At 42.0% G+C, this 6072-nt stretch overlaps 1 pseudogene; it reads right to left on the bottom strand.

The window, feature by feature from the left end:
* Positions 1–708: 708 nt before the first annotated feature.
* On the bottom strand, positions 709–1078 carry LOC102869764 (annotated as a pseudogene).
* Positions 1079–6072: the final 4994 nt, after the last annotated feature.

The raw sequence follows: 6072 nt of genomic DNA, 5'->3' as shown, positions 1-6072 counted from the left end.
TTTTTGGATGTGCAGAAGGATTTGATTCTTAGAAGATCCCATTCATCTATTTTCCCCTCTCCTGGTTGTAGGTTTTTCAGGATGCTTAGAAGACTGTTCATATTGTGGATTAGTGCGTCTTGGGCTCTTCCAGGCTTTTCTCTAATTAAGTTTATAGTCCTTGGATTTAGTTCTAGGTCCTTGATCCACTTTGAGGTGATTTTTATGTATGGTGTAAGGTGGGGTCTTGTTTGAGTTTTCTGCAGATGATTTTCCAATTTTGCCAATACCATTTGTTAAAAAGTCTTAAGGGGAGCTCTGGTGGCCTAGTGGCAAGAAGCTGCACTGCAATCCCAGAGGAACACGGTTCGAATCCACCAGATGTTCTGCCGGAGAAGGAGGCGCAATATCCTCCTGTACCAGTCAGATCTGATTTGACGATACACGCACACAAAATAATAATAAAGAAAGAAAAAAAAGTGCTGTCGTTTCCCCACTTAACTGATTTCATCTCCTTGTCAAAAATCAGTTGACCATACATTGATGAGCTGATTTCTGGGTTTTCAATTCTATTCCATTGATCCATGTGATTGAAATTGTACCGGTACCACGCTGTCTTGACTACCAGTGTAGTAGGATTTGAAATCAGAGAATGAGATGCCTCCTACCTTGTTTCTCTCTCTCTCTCTCTTTTCCCCCAGCTAGTTTTGTTTTATTTATTTAAGAAGTTCAGGCCTTGACTGCCTATTTCCGCAGTGGGTACAGGTTCTCTTTTTCGCTGCTGCTTCTTGGTCTTCAGGTTCTCCTCATGCTTGTTGAGCCTTCGGCGCATGGCACTTGTATTCTTGGGCCGCAGATCCAGGTGTTTGTACTTCTTGCCCTTATAGTATTTCCTGAGGTTCTCCTGAGTCTGGTTAATAACAGTGAGAACACGGGCAATAGATTTTCGGACAACTCGGATTTTGAGGAGCTTAGAAGCCACACCGCCTGCCACTTTGGCGACGCGTGGCTGGGAAAGCTCCACCTTCAGATCGTCCAGCTGTTTTAACAGCTCCTCCTTCTTCTTTTCGCGAAGGTCCTGAGCCTTGATTTTGGCCATGGCTGAGCGATAGAACCTGGCTGCCGCCTGACCCAAGCCCAAGAGAAAGAGAAGCCCTTTTTTCTCTTTTTAAGGAGTGTTTTGCTTATTTGGGGTCTCTTTCCATTCCAAATTAAATTGGAGATTGTCTTTTCCATCTCGTTGAAGAATGGGATTGGTATTTGTATTGAGATTGTATTGAACATGTAGATTTCCTTTGGTAGAGTTGTCATTTTCACAATATTGAGTCTTCCTATCCAAGAGCAAGGGATATTCTTTCATTTCTGCAGTTCTCTTTTATTTCTTGTAGTAATGTTTGTAATTTTCTTTGAATAAGTCTTTTGTGTTTCTAGTTAGTTTTACTCCCCAGTATTTAATCTTGTGATTAGCTATTGTGATGTGAATTGTTTTTCTTTGCTCCAGTTCTGTATTCTCTTTGTCACTGTGGAGAAATCCAATTGATTTTTGTATGTTGAACTTTTATCCTGCCACTTTGCTGAATTGGTTGACTCTGTCCAGTAGTTTTCTTGCTGAATTTTTAGGGTTTTCTAAGTACAAGTATATCTTTCTTATCCCCTATGGTTTGTGCTTTTTATCTCTTGTGGTACATTGTATAGGCCACACTGTTTCCTCTTCAGAGATGAGTGTTTATTTGCAACATGCCTTTGCAGCTTCTGTTAGAAGTCTATTTCTACCCTTCTTGAATCAGCATATGCTTTAGCCAAGGGAATATGGTGTAAGCAATTCTGGCAGTTCCAAGCACAGAAAATTTGAATATTTTGGCTCCTTCTTGGAGTGCTGTCAACAGCCATGCAAGTGAACCCAAACTAGCTTCGAACGTGATGAAACAGATACCTCTGGTGCCCCAGGCAACAAGAAGACCCCAGCTAACTTGGCCGTCATTGCATGAGGGAAACTAGGTGAGAACAGGAGACCTGTTCAGCTAAGCTGAACTTAAATTGTCAACCTGTAGAATTATGAGAGATGATAAGTGCGTGTTGCTTTAAATCACTAAGTTCAGGCTGGCTTGTTAGGCAGCAATAGTGAAGTGACACATGTTTTGTTCAAGAAAGCCCTCCCTACCTTGATACAATAAAGGTGGGCTTCTGTATCTTCATCTCAACCTTTCTCCTTTTTACTTTCTATTTATGTATCATCATTGATAAGGTAGTAAAATTCTTCTGTTGTGCAAAGTAGAGGTCATGCAAAAGGATTGAGTTTCTCTGCCAACTGGAAGGTGTTACCTTGAGCCCACTGAGTGGTGACGTTGAAGAAAGGACTGGCGATCTGCTTCTGCAAGGATTGCAGCTGAGCAAGCCCAGTGGAATGCAGCTTTACCCTGTGACATCTGCTGTTGTCCTGAGTTGGAATTGACTTGACAATGGCAAAGAGTTTGTCCTCGTTATTTTATGAAGTAGAGACTAATGCACCTGCAAAATATTTTTTGTATTTTGAATGTTTGAAATATTTAATGATGAAAAAATAAGTTAAAAGAGAAACATATTTAATAAAGAAAATCTAAGAGAAATGACAATTTAGAAAAGTTGAAATAAGAATTCATCCATAATAACAACATTTATAACATTATGAGGGGTTTCGACTTGAAGACAGAAATGTTTTCCATTTTTACTGTTTAGCATTGTGTTGTACTTCATTCCAAGTCTTCAGAAAAATCTTGGTTTCAATAAAGATGCCATATTTTACGCCCACAACAAAGCCCTTAGAGTTAAACACTTAGATATTTCCAACTTTACAACTCAAATACTTGTATTGGATTAAATGTTCTTGCCCAAATATCTCAGATGAGTTCTTCACCATCATTTCTAGAAATGAAAGTTCTGGGTCAAAGAATGTGTACAAAGTTGAGGTGTAGAGAAGAGGTAGATAAAATACCCATCAGAAGGGTGTGCCAATTTCCATCCCCCTTCCCTCTGATTGGTAAACAAGCAGCTCCACCCAGCCGTTTAAAGAGCCCTGGTGATGTGTTGTGTGACATGTTGTGCTGCTAACTTAAAGGCCAGCAGTTCAAATCCACCAGCTGCTCTGTGGGATGAAGATGAGCCATCTCCTCCCACAAAAACGTCAAGTCCTGGAAACCTGATAGAAGGTGAACTGGAATAAACTTGACTCTGTGACATTGGGTTTGGATTTTTCTCACCGTATGAACCTGGAGAGAGGACAAAAGTTATATAGGAAGTGTCTAGAACTTTCGTTCATAGGGTCGCTATGAGTTGTCTGCTACTTGATGGCACTTAACACCACCACCAACAACAACAAAATAGAAAGAGAGAGCAGTGGGCCTAGTGGACGGAAAGCCATACTCCCAAGCCAAAGGTGGGTGACTCTACTCTGTGGCCCTCAGGCCTGCCTTTAATTGTTTTTGGTGAAACATTCTTCTAAGTTGTGTAACTCTGATGTGTCCACTTGTTGTACAGATGTTACTCGTGGTTGCTGTGAAGCTGAACACTGTGACACTGAAGAGTCAAATGAGAGAATGGTTTACCCATGCTGGACAGTGCTTGGTGAAGCTCCCCGATTAAAACAAGCTTGGAAGCAGGAGTGGCATCCACTTCCATAATAGCTTGCCCTCGGAAACCCTATGAACCTGGAAGGGGGGACGAAAGTTATACAGGAGGTGTCCAGGACTTTCGTTCATAGGGTCACTATGAGTTGCCTGAGACTTGATGGCACTTGACAACAAGAACATGCTCCATGCTAATGCTTTAGCTGAAATAAACTAATAATTTCACCTCAGCCAATTGATTTAATCAGAGCAAGATCACTTGTTGATGAGAATGCAAAATGTGGAAGAAGCACATAGCAAGGAGAAAGAATTCTTACTATATTAGGCATGCATCCTCTCTGCATACCTTTTTAATCTATATGTGGGAACGGATCATCTGGCAGGGTGGGCTCTATGAGGAGGAATGTGGCGTCAGGATTGGAGGAAGACTCATTAAGAACCTGTGTTATGCAAATGACACAAGCTTGCTACTGAGGGGGACCTGAGACATTTGCTGAAAAAGATCAAGGACTACAGCCTTCAATATGGATTGAAGCTCAACATCAAGAAAACAAAGATTCTCACCATTGTGCCAACTGGCAGTATCATGACAGATGGTGACGAGATTGAGACTAACAGCTTCAGTTTGCTTGACTCCACAATCAACACTCTTGATACTAGAAGCCTGGAAAGCAAAAGACAAATTACACTGGGAAAATCTGCTGTTAGGAACCTCTCCAGAGCAATGATGTCAGTCTGTGGACTAAGGTGCTACTGATCCAGGCCATGGTCATCACATGCATCAGAAAGCTGGATAACGACTAGGGATGATAAGAGAACTGATGATGCCTTTGAGTTGTGTTGCTGGAGAAGGTATTAAATATACCATGGACTGCTAGAAGAATGAACAGATTCATCCTGGAGAGGGTGAAATCAGGCTGCTCCTGGAAGCAAGGATACTGAAGTTCCTTCTGACATACTTTGGGCATGTTACAAGGAGGGACCAGTCCTTACAGAAGGACATCATGCTTGGGAGGGTTGAGGGGCAGCACAAGAGAGGAAGATCCTGGATGAGATTAATTGGTTCAGTGACTGGGGTAATGGGGTTGGGTGTGTTGGAGACAGTAATAATGTTGGCTCAAAATAGAGAAGGGTTCAGAACTGTTGTGCATCGGGTAGCTATGAGTTGCAAGCAACTCGATGACACTTAACAACAATGACAATAACAACAACAACAACAACAACAACAACAACATATTAACTCTAGACTTTAGATACTATAAGTGTGGTTAGTATACTCATCCACTAACCAAAAGATTGGCGGCGGGCACCCACCTAAAGATACCTCAGAAGAAATGCCTGGCAATCTACTTATTAAACAACAACAACAAAACCACATCAGAACTGGAAGCAGGAGTAGCATCCATCTCCCAAATAACATGCCTCTGGAAACTCTATGAACTTTGATAAATGTTGATAGTTGCCGAGGGGCTTCAGGTCTTTTGTTCATAGGGTTGCTATGTGTCGTGCTCAACTCGAAGACAATCAACAACAACAAAAATTGTGTGGAGTACACTTACACTCCAATACACGTGAGTTGGCTGTGAATCAGGGTTGACTTAATGGCCTCTGCTGGCGTGTGGGAAGTGGTTCTAGTCTTTCCTATTATTTTACCAATAAGAAACTGTCTCCGTGTAAAAAGAACCCCAATATACAGTGGTGACTGTGTTAGTCCTGTGCTATGCTCAGCTATATGTGATGTCTATCAAGGACCAGCTGGATTAGGTGCTTCCTCATTCAAACAATGAGTCTCTGTTATTAGGCATTCAGTATACCAGGAACTGGAACCCAAAAAAGGAAATACTTAGAAAAGGAAATCACAGTTATTAAAGCTCTTACAGGGAGCTCTGGTGGTCTAGAGAATAAGGAGTTGTGCTAGCACTCCAAAGGAATGCAGTTCAAATCACCATTTGCTCTGTGGGAGAAAGATGGACATCTCATCCCATGCAACTTACAGCCATTGAACATGTGCTGCAAGGTCAGCTATGAGTTAGTTCTCACTAAATAGCAAACAACTCTGCAGGGCATCATGGAAGTACAAGGAAGTGTGCCGCACCAAGCCCGAGGGTGTCTAGGGCAGCTAACTGCAAGGGATGATGTCTGGGACAATCTTTAAGGACTAAGTAGGGACTGGACAGGCTGAGAGGACCAGGTTTCTAGATACTAAAAAATGAGACCCATTGTCATCAAGTCAATTTCGATTTATGGTGACCTTCTACTAGGTTTCTAAGGGATTGAGGTGATGCGTGGGTTCTGCAACCTGGACTGCCACTTACTAACGCTGAGTGGCTTTTGCTGCTATTGAGCAGAGACCAACACTGAGTCTTCTATGTGGAACTATTCCTTGGAGTAATCAGTCAGCAGTTTGGTGGCAGGTGAACTATACTGGACCACTTACAGTATGGAAAGACCAGTATTTTAGTCTTACTGGAATAGACAGTTGCTCTGGATA

The sequence above is a fragment of the Elephantulus edwardii genome, unplaced genomic scaffold (genome assembly GCF_000299155.1).
Source record: "Elephantulus edwardii isolate Elephantulus edwardi_28Jun2011 unplaced genomic scaffold, EleEdw1.0 scaffold00121, whole genome shotgun sequence".
NCBI classification, from domain to species: Eukaryota; Metazoa; Chordata; class Mammalia; order Macroscelidea; family Macroscelididae; genus Elephantulus; species Elephantulus edwardii.
Note: the sequence above shows the minus strand (reverse complement) of the source record. Positions and strands in the feature narration are given on the sequence as shown.